The following is a 22257-nucleotide window of genomic DNA, read 5'->3' on the forward strand; positions in this document are numbered from 1 at the left end:
TCATGGAGCTTTCATTTTTTGGTGGTGGGATAAACGTATCATAAAATATCTGGTATATAAAGCATGTTAGATGGTTGATGAATGCAATGAAGAGAAACGAAGCATGGGAGTGGGGCATAGTGAATGTGTGCTGGAGTTTGTAACTGTAAACAGAGTGGCCACTAAAGAGATGAGGGAGGGATCCATGCAGACATCTGGGGGAACATCACTGCAGTGACGTGGAAAAGCAAGTACTGAAGCCCCAAGGTGGGAGTGTGCGTTGTATGTTTGGACTGGTTGATTTCAGTGCTTCATTCCAGCTGTAAGTTTTTATTATTTTACTGTAATTGCTAATGACAGTGCTACCACGTGGTTTACTAAAAAGTTCTTTAAGCTGACAGAATTTGTCTTGGTGTAATTTGGTTAGTTCTACCTAGAGGCCTTTGCGTCGCAAATGAATAGAATTTTGCAATCAAAAAGAAATGTTTCCCTTGATTTTGAAAGACCACCTTAACGTGTTGCCTTTGCTGCTTGACTTACACGTCTAGTCTATGTTCTTAATAGAGTTCAGGAGGAAGATACTTTTCTGTTAGTTTTCAGTTTTTCTTTTGAATTTCATCCAAGTTGTCATTTATAAGAACATTGTTTATGGTGTTTAATCCTACACATAAGAGTATTTCACATATTTTTCATCATTTTTAAGCTATCAAAGCTTTCTCATTTTTATACGACATCTTGATTCTCCTTGAAGACTTGAGGTAATTTTCTTATACCAGTTAAGCAAGTATGTTTTCTTTGTTCAGAATATAGTTGGCATCTGTTGGTTGCCTACATGCTGATTCAGTTCTTGACCAACCCCTTAACTGTCAAAGCACAGAAGCAGAACTAAGGTCAACTTATATCTTCACCAGCTGAATTTTCATGTTCTTGTTGGTAGCTGGGTGATACTCTGGACTCCTGATGATTTTCTTGCTCTTAATAATATATATGGAAGTCAATCTTCCCTTTCAGTTGCAAAATGACTAGATGTATGTTTATTACATACCAGGCTTTTTAAAATCACTTCTAATTAGGTGGTTAAGTAAATAGGTTATAAATAGCTGCATTGGACCATGTTTAACTCTGCTACTGTAATAAACAGGAATGCTGATAAATACAAAGAGATATATGACCAAAAGCACATTGCAATTTGAATAGGCTCTTCCCCTAGGCTTTTACTGGAACATTATTCATGACCGGTTTACATTAATCACTAAATGAAGTTTTGTTTCTTCCTCTTACTGTTACAGTGTTGTCTTTACTGATGGCAATATGAATTGCCAAAGGCCAGGGCTTATTTATATTATGTGTGCCATTTCTCTGGCTGAGTATATAGTCAGTACCGAATGGTAAATTAAAGAGTCCCAAAAGACAAGCATACTTGGCTCCATTATATTACTATGATGAATCTGCCATTAATACGTTCTAATTGTTTTACTTTTATAGACATAAAATCAGTCCCTTTAGTGACTAATAATAGGGTTTATTGATTTTACTAAACATTACTCATTCCAGGCCTGCTCATATCAGCTTGTCCTGAACATATGCAAAAAGCCTGCAGTGCTGACACAGTGCAAATTAACTTCATGGAGAAATGGGAGTGAAGAGTTGTTTACAGCTGTGGTCCCGTTGAATACAGAATATTAAAAACCAGGTAATAGGCTCCGTATAGAACCATTCATTCCTAGATTGCAATCTCAGATGGCTTTTTCATGGAAACTTGCCATTGCTGTTCAGCCCAGGTCATTAACACTTGCAGAGTAAAAAGTGTGGCCTTATACATTCACACTGGCTGTGACCCTGATTTAGTGTGGTTTCAGCCCAAGGGTCTGTGAGTAACCAGAATGAATGGCTCTGATTGATGCAGGATAAAAACAGCAGTTTAAATGATAATTACTGGTCATTTCATTCCTTCCCTGACTCTGAAAAAGAGACAAGACAGGCAAAGCCATTTATTATTGTTTTTGTCACTAACCACAGTCATCCATTCCCTGCTTCTTGCAGTAGCCTGAGTCATAAATGTTGTTTACTTTCAGTTAACTTTAGAAGAGAAAACAAAGCAAAGCCCCCAGTCTGACTTTTCATTTTTCTTGACAAAATCACTTTTTTAAGCAAGGGGTGAGTTCTCAACCTTGGCACTATTGACATAGGAGACCAGATAATTCTTTACTGTTCTGTGCATTGTAGTATATTTAGCAGTACCCCTGACCTCTACTCTGGAGATGCTAGTAGCAACCTCCCCAACAAATTGTGACAACCAACAGGTCGTATGAAATTTAGAACTCATGCCTAGGCCCTGCCCCACAGGTAGAGTGCTGAGTTCTATTGTTCTTTGTTGCTTTTAGAGATAGGAGAGCCATCGATGGTTCCTTGTAACTAGAATGTAAATAGAATGGGGATACTCATTCGACCAATGTGGATAAAGTTGGACCAGACCTCCACCTCTTTAAAAAGAATTGGATGACCCAGATTTTAACATAATAATCAGTAGTTCTTTTAGGTTGAAGATGAATTCAATTTTAAAACCACATCTGAGGGCCAGATTCATTTCACAGCATGTCAATTAGCAACGCTAGCCCACTAAAAATACATATTATTTTTTCTGGAATGAAGGCTGTCTGTGGAAAACCTGGAAAAAATGGATAAATCTTAATTGAGCTGCTGGGATGGAACTCAGATTTTCTTCACACAGGAAGAGGCATTTCTTTCATATACAGGAACAAACTTTGAGAGATTCTCACATACACTATACATTTCAGTGAAGTTTTTTTTTTTTTTTCACTTAGACATTTGAAAATAAAATGAAAGGAAACATCAAAATCTGCAATATGGAGAAAGTTAAAGTGTCCAGGGCTATCAAGAGCACATGGCACGATAACACCCATGGACAAGTCTAGGTTTAGGTCTGATCAGACTGGCCTGACCCTTGGCCAGCTGTTGTCATGTCCCTGTCGGTAATACCTGGAATGGCAAGTAGTACAATGGAACAAAGCTTCTTTCCTGTGTCCATAACAGACGTGGCTAATCATTGCAGCGTTCTCTCCACCTGAATGTGTGTGAGACCTCTTAACTTCCTCAGTACAGCTTTCCCAGTAGCCCCTAAAAAACAGACCAAAGTTGACGTGCAACACGAAGGCTGTTGGCCACCTCTGCAAGAAACTAAATTCTTATGGGACTAAATCATGACCCCTAGAACTTTCAAGGGTGTCACCCTCACACCCCCCAATTTCAGGCAAGGAGACTTAACATGGCACTCTTCCTCCTTTCAACTATTGGAAACTTTGGAAGTTATTTATTTACCTTCAGTGTTTCAACCAACCATGATTTCTTTAGTCAGAAAAGTTGGGGAATGAGAATTGTTACTTACTGACCCAAATTTCTACTGATTTATGGAAGTGTTATTTTTTTCTCTTTTACTTTCATGCTATCATCACGTCTTCTTTGGCTCTCCTGCCACCCTCTTATAATGATCTTTGGTTAGATAGAGTCCATCCAGATCATCCAGTATCATCTCCTCGTCTCAACGTCACCCAATTAGCAATTTTATTTCCATCTACAATCTTAATTCCACTTTGCCATATAACAACAGGATCACAGATTCTGGGGATTAGGACATGGACATCTTTGGGGGCTACCACTCTGCCTGCCACACCACCCAACACAGATTCCTTTCTGCCTGGGCAGTATTATTAACACAATAATAATAGTATAATAGTTCTACTATATAATATAAAATATTACAACTGGTATAATGACCATCATCAAAATTATAGTATATTTGCTTTGCACTTCACATGTGACAACTCATTTAGTTCTCATAGCCACCCAATTACTATTCCCATTTTAGAGCTGGAAAAACTGAGGCACCAAGCTAAAGTAATTTGCCCAAGTTCACACCACTATGTGAGTGACAGGACCGTAACCACTATGCTATACTGCTTCAGAGAAGGGATAATACACTCCCTAGGGAATCGACAAGATTTTCCATTGCTAAAGTGCTTATTTCAGAGGGGCAAATAACGGTGTGTCTCTCCAAGCTGCTATGAGACAAAGCCCCTGTACAGCCTCTGCTGGAGCCAGGTGTCAGACCCTTGTTAAACTCCACATTTGAGGCCCAGGATCCTGAGAGCCTAGTGGCTCTTCAGTGCATTGCTGGCAGAGGTTGCTGAAAGGGTTACCTTTTTTTGTTTTCTCATTGTCATGGTGGCCCTTGCTTTTTCAATACTCTACCATATGTATCTGATGACTAGAAGCTCAGAATACAAGACCTGGGCTTCATGGGAACTGGTGCTTGGGTGTCAGAGGCTGGTGGGAAGGCTGATACTTTTGTGATTCTGGCAGAGACTATCATGGGCTCCTACAAAGGGTCATTCCAACGTTCTGACAAAGGGCCCCAAATTTGTACTTGTAATTATCTACAAATGATGTCATTCTTACTGTCTCGGGGGATTTTTGAAAATATTAGAAAGAAGGATGTTCAAACCTCAGCTGTAACTCTTTAAACATCTTCCCCTAACCAGATCCTTCTCCAGTGTATTTTGTGTGTACTGGGGGACAAGGGAATATGTGAAACTACTTGCAAGATGTAAACATTTAAATTATAATTTCTGCAGTATTATATTGAAATTGCTTCTTTATTTCCATATGGTGAGAACCTCAAAAAATGAATGCCTAGATTTTTCTTGGCTTTTGTGAGGACTTTGCTCTAAATAGTATGTATTGGGGCAAAATACAGAAATTGAAAAATTCTTCCTAATAAGGGTGGCAGGGGCCAGTGAATGAAGGCATCCTGGCCCCCGTTTAATCACTGGAGGTCACTGAACTAACTACAGGTCTGAAAGAGGAAGTAGTTCCATCTTCCTCATCACTCTCCAGAGAAGGTGGTCCAGCCACCCAACCTGTCCTCCTAGACCAGACTGGAATTTTCCAGGATGGGGGAAGGGGAGTGGAATCCCTTGCCTAGTGGGGATGACCTTTCAGCGTAATAACCATGGAGAGGCAGACTGTCTCTAGCAAGGCTGCTGTACAGCTGGATGTTTTCAGCTGCCTGTAACGGAAACCATGACTGAAACTGCCACCAACTACAAGGAAATGTGTTCTTTCCCCTAACACGAAGCCAAGAGCAGGGTGATCTCCAGACATTATCCTTCATGCTGCTGACTCTGCTCTGTGATACTCTTTGCTCAGTCTTCCTGGCCTTGTCCCCTGTGTTAGGGCCAAAGGAGTTCCAGATCTCTGTCTGGAGACATCAGTGTCCAGGGGAGAGAACTGTGTCTTCCTGTGTCTCTTAGGAGGGAAGAAACCTTCCTCAGACGCCTCTGGCAGGCATCCCTCCCATATCCTTGGCCAGAACCAGGACACATGCTCACTCCTGAAACATCACCACAAGAGAATGGGATTGCCATGAGTTCCTCAGGCTAAGAATGATGAGAATCTGCCCCTGAGTCATGCATGGGAGGAGTGGCTCATGGCTTAGAACTAGGATTCTGTTGGGGAGAATGGAGAGGGGGATGAATGTTTTGTTTTCTGAGGCATGAACCTTTCCTTGAGGCTAGTGAACCATGGTAGATTCTTCTAGTGTCCTCTGGGTTCTCCTGAGGTGTAAGTCTGGGATGGGTGTGGATGGGAGGCAGACAGTTGTTTGCACTCCAGCAGAACTCACAGAGACCCTCCGCTGTAACTGATTTTTCCTTAGAGAATCTGGTGATGAGGCAGAATTAGGATAGCGGGCACGGGACTGCACTGAATGCACTGTTCCAAAGGAACATGAAGAGATTCAGAAACCTGCCGTCTTTCTTTTCTTTCTCTTCCATGACGCAGCTGGTAGCCTCATTTTCCTGCCCCTCTACCAACCTGAATTTGTCCCTGATTGGGTGAGTAGTGGGGAGTGACCCCCCCCCCCAGCAGATCTAGTGACTGCAGACCCTTGGGGTGGGATTAATTCCTTCAAAAGAAAGAATTTTGAAAGTGGGTGAGCAGGACATGAGGCAGAATTCATTCAGGAAGTATTTCCTGAGTACCTGTGAGTGGGCTAGGGACTGGGTGCCCAGGTCCTGTGTCCTGGGGACAGGATGCCCAGGCCCTGCCTTCTCCCACTTATAGACAGAGTGGGGCGGCCCCTTCCCACCTCTGGATGAGCACATAGATGTCTCCGTAAAGCTGAGCAAAGCTGAACTCTGCAGACCTAGTGCTGGCCAAGAAGGTCTGCCATGAAGACAAGCACTCACCGTGAGACTCTGCCTCGAAAGCTCATAAACCTGGGAGCCTGCTGTGCTCAGCCTCAGAAACCCCAGGTGCCCATGTGTCTGCCACCGCCAGCCCCCACCATCCCCTCAGTGATAAGATACTGGGAGGCAGACCATAAAAGGTGGATTTTATGACAACAGCTTGGTGACCAGACCGTCCCGCAGTCAGGGCTGCCTCCGCTGAGGGCGGAAGCAGGGATGACTCATGGAGAGGCCCCAGCAGACAGCCGAGGAAGCCTCTGACCCTGCAGTGCTGTGGGCTGGGTCATAACGGGACACTGGGGAGCCACAGATGTGCCCAGAGGTAGGGAGATGCTGTGAGTCACTCCACCCCTGTCAGGCACTGGCAGGGAGTTGAGCAGTCAGAAGCAGAGAGAGCCAACACCGAGCTCGCCTGGTACCTGTGAGCAGCCAGCCTCTAAATGGCTTCCAGCTTGACAGTCCTCACGCTGTGGCAGTGTAGTTTCTGGAAGCCTTTGGGGCCCAGGGACATTCCTGTGACTGATTCCAGTGGATGCGGTGTGCTACAGTAGGTGAACAAGCGGCCTTCCCAGGTGAGCTAGAGGAGGGACTCCCTTGTTATCATCCGGCGGTGGAAATCGATGAATTGGTACCTAACGTGAATGTGATATCCTCCTGGGAGGCCGAGAATCTCTAATCTTGTCCCACTCCATGTCAGCAACTCCGCAGGCCTAGAAGCCTCCCTCTGAATGCTTGGCAGGGCTCCCCTGCTTTCCAGGGCCACTGTGCCTTGGACAAGGACGTTTAAGGTATAAATCACAGAAATCTATTCAAACAAACATAAGCAAAGTAGGCAGATTTAATGTAAGAGCAGAGGGGTTCTTACAGGGGCAAGGGTGACAACTGTGTCCAAGCTTCCTAGGGGCTGGCGCTGGGTGGGACTGAGGAGATCTAGGCACCATGGAAGCTTCTCTCTCACACACATCATGGCTTGTTTTGTCTGTTTTTTTTTTTTTTTTTTTTTGTTACTCCTCCTCTGCCCCATTCCTGTCTCTGCACACTGGCTCTCTCTGATTCTCCAAACACATGACCTCGCCTGACTGGCAATACTGTCTGTCATCTCCCAGTTCAAATTGCAGATTCTCAAGAAAAAAGGATTGAAGTGGCCAGGCCCCAGGGCCACAGGATAGAATGAGCTTGCTGAGGGAGTGGAGGCTGAGCAGTATGGGGTGGGAACAGTTGCTAAGCTGGCTCCTACTTTGGGCTTCTTTTGACTCCCCACACCACTTTCATCTAAGCCCTTTGTCGAGGGAACATTTATGACCAGGAGCAATCAAGCAAACCAGCTTAGTTAAAAAGAAGGTTTATTGAAAGCGTATAAGAATCTGTCTCATACTATCCAAGGATAGGAGGGAATTGGCAGGTCATAGTGATTGTTGGTGTCTAGAAAATCCCTAAGTATTCCTCGAATATCACATCATCTCTTACCTCTCCTTCTCTTGGTGTCTCTGTCCCATTCTCCTGCTTCTGCTGACAGACTGTTTCTACCTCTTTGTGACTTCCCTGTTCTTGTCATTGAACGTGGCCTGGGATTGCTATGGAGTTCACGAGGGCTCGTTTCTCACCATCATTTAACTGACCTAGACTTTCAGTTTGCACTCCGAATTCCTGTGCCAAGTGCAGTGGATTTCTGTCCAAGGAATAACCAAATGTGGCTGGGCCCGATTTGGGAGAAGTGTATGGAATTATATAGGACTGTCAACACTCCTGTGACTTAGGAGATTCCAAGGATTTTAGGAGCTCTGTGCCAGCAATTGTGGGGTGGCAGACAAAGTCTATATATATATGTATATATACACACACACATATGTATACACACACACACACGCGCACACTTATTTTTTATACCACAAAAATAGAAATGTCCCCCTTTTCCCTGAGTACTTCCTCTTTTGTCCTACTTTACTGTTTCCATAGTGTTTACCACCAAATGACATGTTATATATTTGTTTGTATATCTGATTATGGCCTCTCCTCTCATTAGAATGTAAACTCCATAAGAGCAGGGACCTAATCATTTTTTCCTACTATTCTGTCTCCAGCACCCAGAACAGTGTTTTGCCTAAAATAGGCTCTTAAATATTGTCAAATGAATGAGTGAGCAAATGTCATGTCAGGATACAGTAGAGATGCCATTGATCTGCCTCCTTTCTTTGAGAATCTCTCTCACCTACAACCTCTAGAAGGTTTTACTTTTCATAATGAACCCCTTTGGACCTTACCTGACTTTATGCTAATGAGGTTCCCTTGGCGGGTCCTTGGGTAGCTTCAGGAAGGGGCTGGTTGTCAGAGGACCCAACCTCGTGATTAGAGGGTTGGAACTTTTTGGGGGAAGAAGGACTGGAGATTGAGTCCAGTCACCAATGGCTAGTGATTTAATCAGCCATGGCTATATAATGACGCTTCAATAAAAACTCTTCAACAACGAGGTTTAGGGAGCTGGTGAACTGGGCTGCTGAACCCATGTGCTGGGTGGTGGCATGCCTGGAGAGGGCGTGGAAGCTCTGTGCCATCCCTGTCTCCATACATCTCTTCTATTGGGCTGTTCTGTGTTGTATTCTTCATAATAAAACTGAGATTGTAACTCTTTCCTGAGTTCTGTGAGCCATTTTTGCAAATTATTGAACCACAAGGGGATCATGAGAAGCCTCAGATTTGTAGTTGGCTGGGCAGAAATGCAGGTAGTACGGGGACCCTGTTTGTGGCTGGCACCTGAAGTGAAGGAAGTCTTGTGGGACTGAATCCTTAACTCTATGGATCTGCACTCACTCCAAGTAATGTCCAAATGGAACTGGGTTGTAGGACACCCAGTTGGTGTTAGAGAATTGGAAATTGTTGTTGGGAAAATGATGTAATTTTCTGTAGAAGATTCAGGGAAGAGACATCTGAAGGCACTAAAGGAGCAAGTCGTGCAGATGTCTGAGGAAATGTTTCAGGCAGAGGGAAGAGCAGGTGCAAAGGTCCTAAGGTGAGAATGTGTCTGGAGTGTTTAAGGGAAAGCATGGGAAACATTGTGGTTGGAGTACAGGTGAGGGGCAGAATGGCAGATGAGGTGTTGTGTGGATACAACCTTGAGGCTACAGTTACCTTCAGCTACACAGTCAGACAGGCTATCCTGTAATTGTGGGAAAGGCAGATTTAAAATGCACAGATCAGAGTTTGCTGAAGCATTTTAAACTAAAGCATACAGTGAGAAGCAAGTTGAATAAAATGGAGAGGAGGCCAGCCATGGTGGCTCTTATGTGTAATCCCAGTAACACAAGAGGCTGAGGTGGAAGGATCACTTGAGGCCAGGAGTTCAAGACCAGCCTGGGCAATGTAATGAGACCTTGTCTCTACGAAAAAAAAAAAAACTAAAAAATTAGCTGAGTATGGAGGTGCATATCTGTAGTCTTAGCTACTTGGGAGGCTGAGGCAGGAGGATTGTTTGAGGCCAGGAGTTTGAGGCTGCAGTGAGCTATGATTGTACCACTATACTCCAGCCTTGGCGACAGAGTCAGACCCTGTCTCAAAAAAAAAAAAAGAAAAAAAAAATGTGCTACATTAATGCACCTAGGCTGGGGAGCACAAGCAAATGGAAGGGCCACAGGACCTGAATTTAGGGTTGCACATTGATCACATATCTTGTCGTTCTTTGTGCTGCATCGGCCTTTCCGTCTGGTAATGTGGTTATGAGGGACCAAATAGAGGACGAGGAAACTGGAAGGTGCCTGAAGTGAGCACATGCCTGCTCTATTGGAGAGTCTGGCCAAGGGCTTTAGCATTAGCCTGATGAGCAGTTAAGGGCTTTATTTGCATCTCCAGGATAGAGGGCAGCTGAGGCCCTTCATGGGTGTCACTGAGTGGCTGAAATAAGACTTCATGGATAGTGAGTGCTTCGTGACCTCATTTATATTTAGGATACAATAAATATTCAGTGCTTCATGTTTCTCATGTATATTTGGTGTATCATGAATATTTAGTACTTTGTTTTTTTTTTTGAGATGGAGTCTCGCTCTTTCGCCCAGGCTGGAGTGCAGTGGCGTGATCCCGGCTCACTGCAAGCTCTGCCTCACGGGTTCACGCAATTCTCCTGCCTCAGCCTCCTGAGTAGCTGGGACTACAGGCGCCCGCCACCACGCCCGGCTAATTTTTTGTATTTTTAGTAGAGACGGGTTTCACCGTGTTAGCCAGGATGGTCTCAATCTCCTGACCTCATGATCCTCCCGCCTCGGCCTCCCAAAGTGCTGGGATTACAGGCGTGAGCCACTGCACCCAGCTATGAATATTTAGTATTTACTTGGTTCTTCCTTGCCTTCCTAACTAGGTTCAAACATATATGCTCTACTTACTTTATCCGTCTAACATATCTCCCAGGTAAATAATTTAATTATCTATGCTTAACACATCTAATGATTTGCATCAGTTTAATTTATTTCTTTGCCTTCTCTAATAGAATTGAATATTCTCAATTCAGCAAAGGGTCATTGCATGAGGCCCAAGAGTTGTGTGTGTGCTTGGGTTGGGAAAGTGACATATTAACTAGGATCTTGTATACTCTTGTAAGAACTTCATTTTCACTTTAAAGGGAATTAAGGAGCTGCCTGTTTAGATGATTCTTTGTCACATGCATGGAAGATTTTAGGAAAGGTAGGAGGTAAGAAAAATTATAGAGGAAGGTGCCAGCTGCTTCTTTGAGGAGTGGTGTTTTATAAAAGCTGCTGACAATGTGAGTTATGGGTAGTTGGCGGGGAGAAGAATAATGGGTATTAATTTCACTTGTTTGCCTACCAGTCATTCCAATTTTGCAATGACGAAAAAGTGAGAAGAAAGTGTGGGATAAGGCAGCCACTCCAGGATGAAAGGAGGCACTGGGCAACAGCAGACGTGGGTCAGCCTAGAGAGCAGATCCAGCCAGTATGGAAGAAGTTTAATGGGAGAAGTTTGCAGACAGGAGGAGATAAATTAGCACCTTTAAGATCAAGGGACACAGTTGCTTTTTAACCGATTGTTCAATTTTTACAATAAACTTGACTTTCCCCCCAAGATGTCCTGTTTCAGTTAGTCCTTATCTATTTCCTTCTGCCCATTTGAATAGATTTTGAATAATATGATATTTTATACTTTGCACTATTTTCATGATTTAGTTAGCTGGGACAGAACACCAACATATTTCCTACTGATAGAAATGCTGAGCCACACACAGTGGCTCACGCCTGTAATCTCAGCACTTTGGGAGGCCGAGGCGGGAGGATCACCTGAGGTCAGGAGTTCGTGACCAGCCTGGCCAACATGGTGAAACTCCGTCTCTACTAAAAATACAAAAATTAACCAGGTGTGGTGGCATGCGCCTGTAGTCCCAGCTACTTGGGAGGCTGAAGCAAGAGAATCACTTGAACACGGGAGGTGGAGGTTGCAGTGAGCTGAGACTGTGCCATTGCACTCCAGCCTGGGTGACAGAGTGAAACTCCATCTCGAAAAAGATAATAATAATATAATAAAATAAATTATCCGGCATGGTGGCGGGTGCCTGTAATCTCAGCAACACAGTAGGCTAAGGCAGGAGAATCCCTTGAACCCGGGAGGCGGAGGTTGCAGTGAGCCGAGGTTGTGCCATTGCACTGTAGCCTGGGGCGACAAGCGCAAAACTCCGTCTCAAAAAAAAGAAAGAAATGTTGCAGTGTTTGTTTATGAAGCAAAAGGGCATAGCATTCTTACCTGATATAAAACCCTGAAAGCCAATTTAAGCTCTACTAAAAGAGTCACTTAAAAATGTTTTTGTGCAGTATAATTGTTTTCATTTTTTTCTTTTTTCTGGATTCTTTCATTGAAAATAAATTAAGGGGATATTCCTTTTTCATGTTCCTGTAACACAGAGCTAGCAATTGCATTTTGTTTAGTTGTAAATTGCAGAATATGTTTCTTAAAAAAAACCATAAAGCTTATGAAATAACAAGAGTATACTGTTAATGTTTCTGCCAGGCAAGGTGGCACACACTTGTAATCCCAGCTACTCAGGAAGCTGACGTGGGAGGATCACTTTAGCTCAAGAGTTGGAGGCTGGCTGCAGTGAGTCGTGTTCACACCACTGCGTTCCAGCCTGGGCAATAGAGTGAGAGATCCTGTCTAAGAAAACAAACAAACTAACTAACTAATAAGTAAAATTAATACATGAAAGCATAAAGGTAATTTTATCTGTATTTGTAATAAAACATTACTTGACCAGTAAATGTGGTATGTATTGCCCTAAATATACCTTGACACATTGGTTAGCCATATGGAAAAAAATTAGCCTGGAATCCTATTATATAATGCCTTACAACAAAATAAATTCCAGATGGATCAAACTTTTAGTGCAAGTATCACACTACTAGAAGAAAATGTGGATGAATTTATTTCTCTTCTTGGAATTGGAGCAGTGCTTCTGTGCATAGCATGAAATTCAGAAGCCATATAGGAAAAGATAGATAATTTGATTACATTTTAAAAAATTTAAGTTGCACTTGGGGACTAACATCATAAATAAAGTCAAATAGCAAACAGGAAATGGGAAAATACTTGCAAAATATACCTCAGGCAAAGGGCCAATTTTTGTACTCAAATTATTTGTAAAAAGCATTGAGCCGGCAACCTCACAGAAAAGATGAGCAAAGGGTATAAACAACATTAACAGCAAAGAAACTGTGATGACTGAGAAAAATATGAAAAGATGGTCATTTAATGAATTAAAGGGACAACAGATTATTTTTCATCTATCAGTATGACAGAGGTTAAATGTTGGTGTGTGGGTCCAAATTCCTGCACCGTTGGTGAGAAATTTACTAGAGACAAATTTGGCACTATTTGTCAAAAATGTAAATGCACATAATAATTTCCTTTTGGGAAATAGTCCATAGCTCTTCTCCCTCAATTGCGCAAAGACACTGTACGTAAATGCTCATTGCATCATTTTAAATCACTGAAAACTACCCAAATGTCCATCAGTGTGTTCTAGTAACAGCAGGGCCACAGTGTGCTGCCTTAAAAATGATGAAATAAGTCTTCATGTATTTACATGATATGGTGGCCGTCACATATTGTTAACAAGTGAATTCGCTAGATACTATGTGTAGGGTTATAGGAGTACAATCTTATTTCTGTAAAGAAAAAAAAACAATGAATAGACGTTTATGTATGTGTGTGTTTGTGTGTAGATGTGTATGTGTGTTCGTGCAGTATATTTATATATGGATAGAAATACCTGGAAAGCAAAGTATTTCAAACTGTTAGCAGAAGTGATTTATGATGAATGGGAAATGGAAAGAAGTAGCCTGGGGGGGAGGAAATATTGTTGTTAATTAATATAATTATGAACTATTTGGTTTTTTAAAATGAAGGACATAAATCACTTTAAAAATAAACTGACATTTTTTTCACCAACATGGCATGGTGTATCTCCAAATTATCTCTATCTCTTTTGGTATCCCTACCTCTATTTAATTTATTTCTATTTAATTAATTTAATATATATTAAATAAAGGGAGAATGTTTATTAGTTATATAATCTTTTGCAGTGATGGTAATGGCTTTGAATTATACAAAGTTTGTCTTTGGCTATTAGTGAATAATATTTTATTCTCTAGCTTAACATTATATGCATATTCTTATAGGCTTAATGAGAAAAGTACTCAAATGGAGTAGCAAATAAATAGATATCTTTATTAATAATAGGCTAAGTACCCTCTTATGGTACTTAATATCTCAGAGTTAAAAAGAGACATCTTGGAGTTAAACATATCAATTGTGAAGCTGTCTATGTAATGTTCTTTTAGCAGATGTCTTATTTCGAAGTAATGGAGAAAGTCGTATCATTTTGAGAATGAGTTGTGATGGGCAGTTAGGAGCAAGTAGTGGACTCCTCTGCACTGTGAGCTGCTGCTTTGAAAAGAGCAGTTTAGATTCCTTACATGTTTAGTGAAAAATGAGTTTGGTGAGGGACTTGTGATTAGTTAATGCCCAGAGTAACAGAAAGGCTTCCTTCCACCTTCGTTGCTTTTCTACTGCTTAGTCTCTAGGGACTGGGAGTCACTGATGGTACCAGGAGCTGTAAGCAGGCTTAAGATAGCTCTTAATGTAAAACAATTGCCTTGTATTGCCATCTCATGTACTCATATATTTCTATGTCAATGGAGGTGAACCTGGATCTTTTGTATATATATGCAAGTATTTTTTATTTGCCTGAATACCTTTGCCCAACCTTTTCATCCCCAGCTTTCTGAATCATTTGTTTTTGGTGTGTTTCTTTTAGGAAGGGTAGAGTTTAGTTTCTTAGTAATCCAATCAGAAACTCTTTTTTAATACTCAAGTTTAGCTCATTTTATTGATGGCTCTAAAAGATATGCTTGTCTCTGTTCTGTCATATTATTCTGTACTATATTATCTTTGTGCTAATTTTAACATTGTAATTCTTGTGATATTTGGGAAGGTTTATATTTTTGTGCAACTATTTTGCACAACTTGCTTGTATTATATAAAAACGTAATTACCCCATACAAAGACTTCTTCATCCAAAGGCTCCCTTGTACAAAGGTTCCCTTTATTTAATAATGCCCATCCTCTTTGTTCCTTACCATCATCCATGATAGGATTAGTTGATGTTCTCTTCTTTCTCTGTGTACTCTCCTTCCTCCAATTTAGCCTTATCGTTTTTGTTGTTGCCTTTGTAGTGCTAATCCTTCCATCACTTGGTCAATATTAAATAACATTTCCTTGTCCTCACCTATTTTCTACCTTCTCCTCTCTATTTTTATTATTTTTAAGAGGTTATAAAAACATTTTCATACCTAAAACAAAATGAAACCAAACCCTCCTTATAAATGATGTGATCTTTTTGCCTAGCTGTGCAGAATATTACTTCTTTATCTTAAAATTCTCATAACTTTATTAGAAAAGTGCTCAAATGGAGTAGCAAACAAATAGATATCTTTATTAATAATAGGCTAAGTACCCTGTTATGGTACTTCATATCTGAGAGTTAAAAAGATTATGTTGCCGGGCACAGTGGCTCACAGGCAGATCACTTGGGGTCGGGAGTTCGAGATCAGCCTGAACAACATGGAGAAACCCTGTCTGTACAAAAATTACAAAATTAGCTGGGCATGGTGGCACATGCTTGTAATCCCAGCTACTGGGGAGGCTAAGGCAGGAGAATCACTTGAACCTGGGAGGTGGAGGTTGCAGTGAGCTGAGATCACGCCATTGCACTCCAGCCTGGACAACAAGAGTGAAACTCTGTCTCAAATAAACAACAACAACAAAAAAGATTATGTCTCAGTATTGGTTGTTCTGTTTTGATTTCCCTAATACAAAATGTGCCTTTTGAATGTATAGATACAAATCTTTATTTATTTCAGGAAAGTTTATTTGCTGATCATTTCAGAATACTTGCTCTGTTTTACATTCCCATCTTTGGAGATTCCAATTATGTGTACATCGAATATCCTTGATTTCTAGATCAACTAGATACATTTTGTCTTTTATAACCATTATTTTCTGTACAATTTTTTAATTTTTTTAAAAATTTCTGTCTTGTTAGTTTATTGCATTTCTATCTTTAGTATTTCTTTTTGGGTTTTTTCCATTTCCCCCTTTGCTCCTTCCATTTAGAAAAATTCATTTCTGTAATTTTTTTTTTGTATTTATTTCCTAAGTTCTGTCAGTGATATTTTATACTCCCTTGGGTGCTTAGTCTTCTCTCTGTTCTTATATTTTTATTTTGTAGTCTTGCTTTATGGAGGTAATTTTTTATTACTTTAAAAAGTCACGATACTTTTTGTGATTATGAATTTTTATCTACTCTATGGCAATATCTTTTTAAAGAGTGGTTTTTTTTTAACCCGTTTCTAAGTTTTACTGCTGTAAAAATGTTTTCAAAACCACATTGTGCTAATTATGTTATACATGATTGATTGGGTTACATTTTCCTCGACCACTTATTTAAAGGATGTTTTTGTTAGGAGCGGGAAATAGGGCAAGATAAAATTCCAGGCGTTGTAATGGTTCTTGTTTTTTTGCTCTCTTAGAGACATTTTGCTTCAATATGATATCTGCATGCTTGGCAGGCTCTCTTTTCCTCTCTGAACCTGATATCGTGACCGTAGCTCTGTTTCATCTCACAGCAGCCTTCTCTTTCGTTTTCACTTCTTAGTGGATGCCTCTCATTTTCAGTGCATGTATGTTTATGCTTTTTGGGGTCTGCTGTGAATTTGGGCTCCTTCATCCCTTGCTGGGCTGTTCCCTGATGCTTCCAGAACATCTTCCTTTTGTACTCTGCCTAATCTCTGCATTTGGGGCAGCAATAATAATAATAATAAAGTTTTACCAAAAAGTTGTTTCCATAGTCCTTGTTACTCAGTACAGTTTCCAGGAGAAGAGAAATTCTGGACCAAATTGTCATTTTGTTTATATCAGAAATCTTTATTCTTATACTTTAAACATTTTCACTACTATCATACAGTTTTTTTCATTGCACAAGGCAAATATAACTAAGTGAGAATGAAGGAAATAGAAGTCCCTTTGATTCTTTCTCCTAAACTCTTTAAAAAGGATCAGTTTTCACTGGTTGGTACACATCTTTCTATATATTTCTCTGTGTACATATATGAAATTGATATTATATATTTTTAAATTCATATCTTTAATCTTGTCTTTTGTTAATACTCACTTTTAGGATACTATCTCATCCTATTATTAACTTTGCTCTTACTCTATAGCTACAGAACATGATACATTTTTATAAGAATTATTGGTCTTGAAATATGACAATTCCTTCTATCTTCAAGGGCAAAGTGTTCAACAAAAGTTGGACATTATGATTGTGGTAATTTTCTCTTTCTTTTTTTTCTGAATTTTCATTTAAACCCCTCTCTTTTCTAAAATCTGAAAGCAAGAACTGAAGGCCTGCTCCCTTCTTTGTCCTTCTACAATAAGGCTAACAATTACCTGCATAAGAGGAATTCCTCACAAACAAAATTACTTGGGGGAAAAAAAGGCCATTGGAAGGAAAAGAAAAACCAAAAATTGTGGGACTTAGATACAAGACGGGATACTTTAAAAAGCATCTTTTACTTCAGAAAGATTTCTAGTTTCTGTGTTATTGGTTGGGCTCTAGGGATGCATGAACCCATCTGAAATAGCAAGCAACATCTTGCGTGACATAGTCACGTTAGGCATTTTTCTACAGGAAAAGATCTTTAGTTTTAATTAGATCCCAAAGACACCAATGAATGAAAAGTGTAAGTAGTACTACTAAGGATACTAATAGTTTACTGTAACTTTAGTGTGGGTAGTGTTGTGGCCATTTGTTGTTGTCCCTGCCTGGTATCCATTTCCACTTTCCTTGGTAACAGTACCTCAGTGTTCCTCTGGGGGACTGCCCTCCTTCACTCTCAGTCCAGGCGAGCACATGGCTCAGGTGTGGTTGATAAGCATACTCTACCCTTCTGGCCATAATGTGTGGTTCAGGAAGTGGGCAAGTAATTCACTATTGGTCTGAGAATTTGCTGAAACTATTAGGAAAAAAGCATCTTGTTTTTATTGGAGGTGCTGAACAGATATAATATAAATCTGGGTCTGACAGGGACCTCCATGGGGTAAGAGCTTTTCTGAAAGTGAAGCTAGCAGGAAATAACATTGAGCCAAGAAATGGAAGAAGAGAGTCATGATACCTTTTTGAGCCCATAAATCTGGTAGTGTCTAACAGTCTCCTTGTGTACTTTCTAGTTACCTAAACTAATAAACACACTCTTCTTCCACTCTTTTGTTTGTTTACTTAAATGAGTTTGAGTTGGGATTTTGTCACTCAGGTGACAGAGTCCTCACTGACATCTCTGTGTGTATATATGGTTTTTTAATATATGCGGGTATAGCATCGACAATTTGGCATGCGTCTCAACATACTACGAGTTGTTTGGGAGATGTAATTTACCATTTCGCATATTTAAGTCTATTGACATAAAACACTTTTTAAGGGATTAAAAAAAAAACTTTTTTGTTTTCCTAACCTGTAATGATAACTTATGTTTTGTCCTTGGTCTGCCTGGTTGTGCTCTTAAAAAATGCCCTTCTGCCAAAAATGACTTTCGAATTCATTCATATTCATCTGGCATTTTAAGTCGGCAGTGTGGATGGCCCCATGGTACCCTGTGACCCAAAGAAGAAAGTGGGAGAAACAAGACAAACTAGAGGGCACCTGAGTGTGACTTCAGGATTTTTCTTATTTCTTTCATTTGCAATAAGCAAGGAAGAGTGCTTATTCTGTTTAACCCAATAAAGTTAGAAGAGAGAACAAAGAATCATTTTGAAAAATCTGCTGATAGTTCTAATAAAATAGGTTCTCTTATCTAAGGCTCAGTCACAACAAAGATGAAAAAATTCTTTTATGTGCTCAAGTACTTTCTCAGTTTTTGAAAAAAATCAATACCATATTCACACTAACATTTGCTTGGATAAAATATTGACTGTAGACACGTTCCTTTGAGTCCTGACGTAAAAGCACCGATCTTAATCGTCAGATGAGTTCTAATTGTCTCCACGCCCCTCTAACAGAAAGAGTAATGAAAGGACAGCTAAAAACAGAACTATATAGTTATTTTATAACTGGCACTAACAAATTTCGCCAATTACAGAGTCCATTCTGTAAGCAATGAATGTGTGGCTCCCAATTAATCTAGTGTACCTCCAGGCAAGGTCTAAATCAGCTGGATACAGCTAAAGCAATTTGCACACAGCTAAAAGCAAATTGGAAAATAAGTGTTCCACGCTGCTGCCTATCTTTCCAAGCCAAAGACACAATCAGTATTCTGGCAGCAGCCCTCTGTCATGTTATTTGCAGCTATCAATTTTAATTATAACAATTATTGATTAGTTAGGAAAGTGAATAATCTGAAGCTCAAATGAATGACTCTGCGGCTTCAGGTCTCCTTCCTGCTTCTTAAGGGCTATGATGAGTCCTACTCAAAAATCCCACCTGGATGTCTGGACTGTTCTGCCCCTACTTTTCCCACCCCTCCCCACTACACACACAGTTAGTTTTCCAAATCAGAGTCAAGACTGCTCTGACCTGAAATAAAGCTTGGCTAGCGTCTTATTTCTAATCAGAGAATTTAGAGACAAAGAGGGTTTGGAGTTCAAGAAACTATTTTTTCTCAGTTGGGTAAAGAAGGAAGAAGAGAAATTCAATAGAAAGAAAGGAAAATAGGACTATAGGTAAGAAAGAGAAGAAAAATGGTCACTAAGTTGTTACGTGAAACCAACAAGACAATGTGGTTTCATGAATGAGAAAGAAAGGCAAACTTTGGGCTTAAAAGGCCTGAAAGAATCTTTCCCTTAAGATTTAAGTGGGAGTTAAATGATGAGAACCCATATAGGCACATGGAGGGGAACAACACACACTGGGGCCTTTTGGAGGGAGGAGGTTGGAGAAAGTGATCAGGAAAAATAACTAATGGGTACTGGGCTTAATACCTCAGTGATGAAATAATCAGTACAACAAACTCCCATGACACAAGTTTACCTATATAACAAACCTGCACTTGTAACCCTGAACTTAAAAAAAAAAAAAAAAAAGATTATTGCTACACTGTTAAATTTGTGATCTTGAGGAAATCAAATAACATTACTAAACGTTTATCTCCTAGTCTGTAAAATAAGGGCATGAATAACACAATGAGAATAATACTTTCTTTATTAGTCAGCTTTATTTTTTAGGTGGAGAAGATTGGGAGTGGGGAGGCAATTAAATGATACACTCTATTTGAAAGGCTTCTACTAGATGGTTATGAATGTTATGCTAAGCTCTCCCAAACAAGATCTATCATATTTGTTGAACTAATCACATTCTCCTCTAAGTCAATTTTCTTTTGTCAGATTCTGTCTGAAGGAACCCCAGAGAGGTAAGCAGATATAGATATGATAAATACGAACATAAATAAATTTATGCCTCACTTTATCAAATACATGCAGCTAGCAAATTTGGCTATAAAGTGAATTTCTGCAAAGCAAATCCCACTTCTCTATTGATGTCTATTATGAACTCAGATATACATCCATGGGTAAGAATTTCTCCAAGATACTAAGTCAAAAATTGTTATAGGACAGCAGTAGATACTTTGAAGTATATTCAGAATTTTGAAATATTTAGCATGATGTTCCCAACTCTGGGATTCATCTGGAACCTATCTGTGTCAGAAAAGATTGGTAAAGGCCTAAGACAGATCAGCAGCTCTTGGAATTAAGCTCCCCTTCTCCTTTGGTTTAAGCACTTAAAGTCCATAGAAAGTAGATGAATTCTGTGCTTTATCACTTCTTAATCTAAGAGCTCAGCATATTGGGCTTATTAATAGAAGGCTGGATAGAGGTGGACCACATTAGATGGTTCAGTCTGAATGTGGTAACTGCAGTTCAAGGGGCTGAAGGTCTTCTGTTACATTCTAGAGCAGGATGTAATCTAAGAACTAAAGCAAGATCAGAGCCTTGTTATTCTTAGCAAGTCTTACAGAAGAGAGGTTAAAACCTCAAATAATTAATACTCAATTTCTATTTGTTTCTTCTTGTAGGAAAAAATCATACATTTGGAGAAGCATGCTTATAGGACTCAAATCTCATGGAGTCAACCAGTTTGATGAACATCATTTTTTTTTTCTATAGGTTTCTTAAAAATGATTTCAAATTGTGTCGGGGGTACAATCTACTTCTTTAATTTAAGGAAAGGCATGGCTTACTTTGTTAGTTTGCTCTGTATCAGAGAATATGACTTAAAAAAAATAATAAAAGATCATATAGCTGGGTGTGGTGGCTCAATCCTGTAATCCCAGGTACTCTGGAGGTTGAGATAGGAGGATAGCTTGAGCCCAGGAGTTGGAGGCTGCAGTGAGCTATGATCATGCCACTGCACTCCAACAAGAGTGAGACCTTGTCACTAAAAAAAAAATACAAAATAAAAATGATCATATAATTGCTAGAAAGTCTGTCACCATATTTGGGGGTAATCTATTTATTACTTTAGTAAAAATTTAAATTAAATACCAAAGTAAATAAAGATCTGCAATGGTGACACAAATAGGAATTCTTAACTTTTCCAGAGTCTTTTTTTTAAGCATCTTATTTAGATATGCAACATTAGTTGTACTGGAAATATTTTAGAGTACTACATTGTTTTCTAAAGGACCCCATGGCGTTTTTGCTTTGTTTTAACATATCTTTTAAAACAAACAGGATTGTATTTCAATATTTAGCGCTTAAAATTCTTTAATGGTTTACATTTCAATGAATTGAAATTATTTCTATGAATAGAACAGGCATAAACCTTCCTTATTTGATAAAAGGTACTTAGCAAAGGCAGTATATGGGTCACAAATGTCCTTGGGTTCCTGCTACATTTAAAACTCACGCGACTTTCATCCTTGAAAGTGGAGTGATTTGGTGGAATAAATCAAAAAATATCTGTATTACAACTCAAAGTATGAAATAGAACATAATGCATATTAAAGAAGCATGAGATTTGGTATAAAAAATTTGGTTAGACTCTAAATCTGTGCCCTCTGATTCTATGTTCATAGGCAAGTTATTTAACCTCCATAAGACCAATGATCTCTCCTATAAAATGGAGATAAAAGAAAATGTTTATTAAAGAGAATTAGATAAAATAATTAATTTAAAGTGCCTAACAGTTGCTCAGTAAACATTATTTCCTCCTTCCTATTCCTTTTTCTATCTCAACATAACATCAAGAGGTACACAAGGGGCCCCGTACCATGACTCATGTCTTTCCTAGCCCTTGGGCAGACTGAGGCAGGAGGATTACTTGAGGCCAGGAGTTTGAGAACAGCCTGGGCAACATAGCAAGACCCCACCTCTACAAAAAAAATTTAAAATTATCTGGGTGTAGTGACACGTGACTGTGGTCCCATCCACCTACGAGGCTGAGGTGGGATGACCACCTGAGCCCAGAGGATTG

The sequence above is a fragment of the Mandrillus leucophaeus genome, unplaced genomic scaffold, assembly GCF_000951045.1.
Source record: "Mandrillus leucophaeus isolate KB7577 unplaced genomic scaffold, Mleu.le_1.0 Scaffold316, whole genome shotgun sequence".
Taxonomy (NCBI): Eukaryota; Metazoa; Chordata; class Mammalia; order Primates; family Cercopithecidae; genus Mandrillus; species Mandrillus leucophaeus.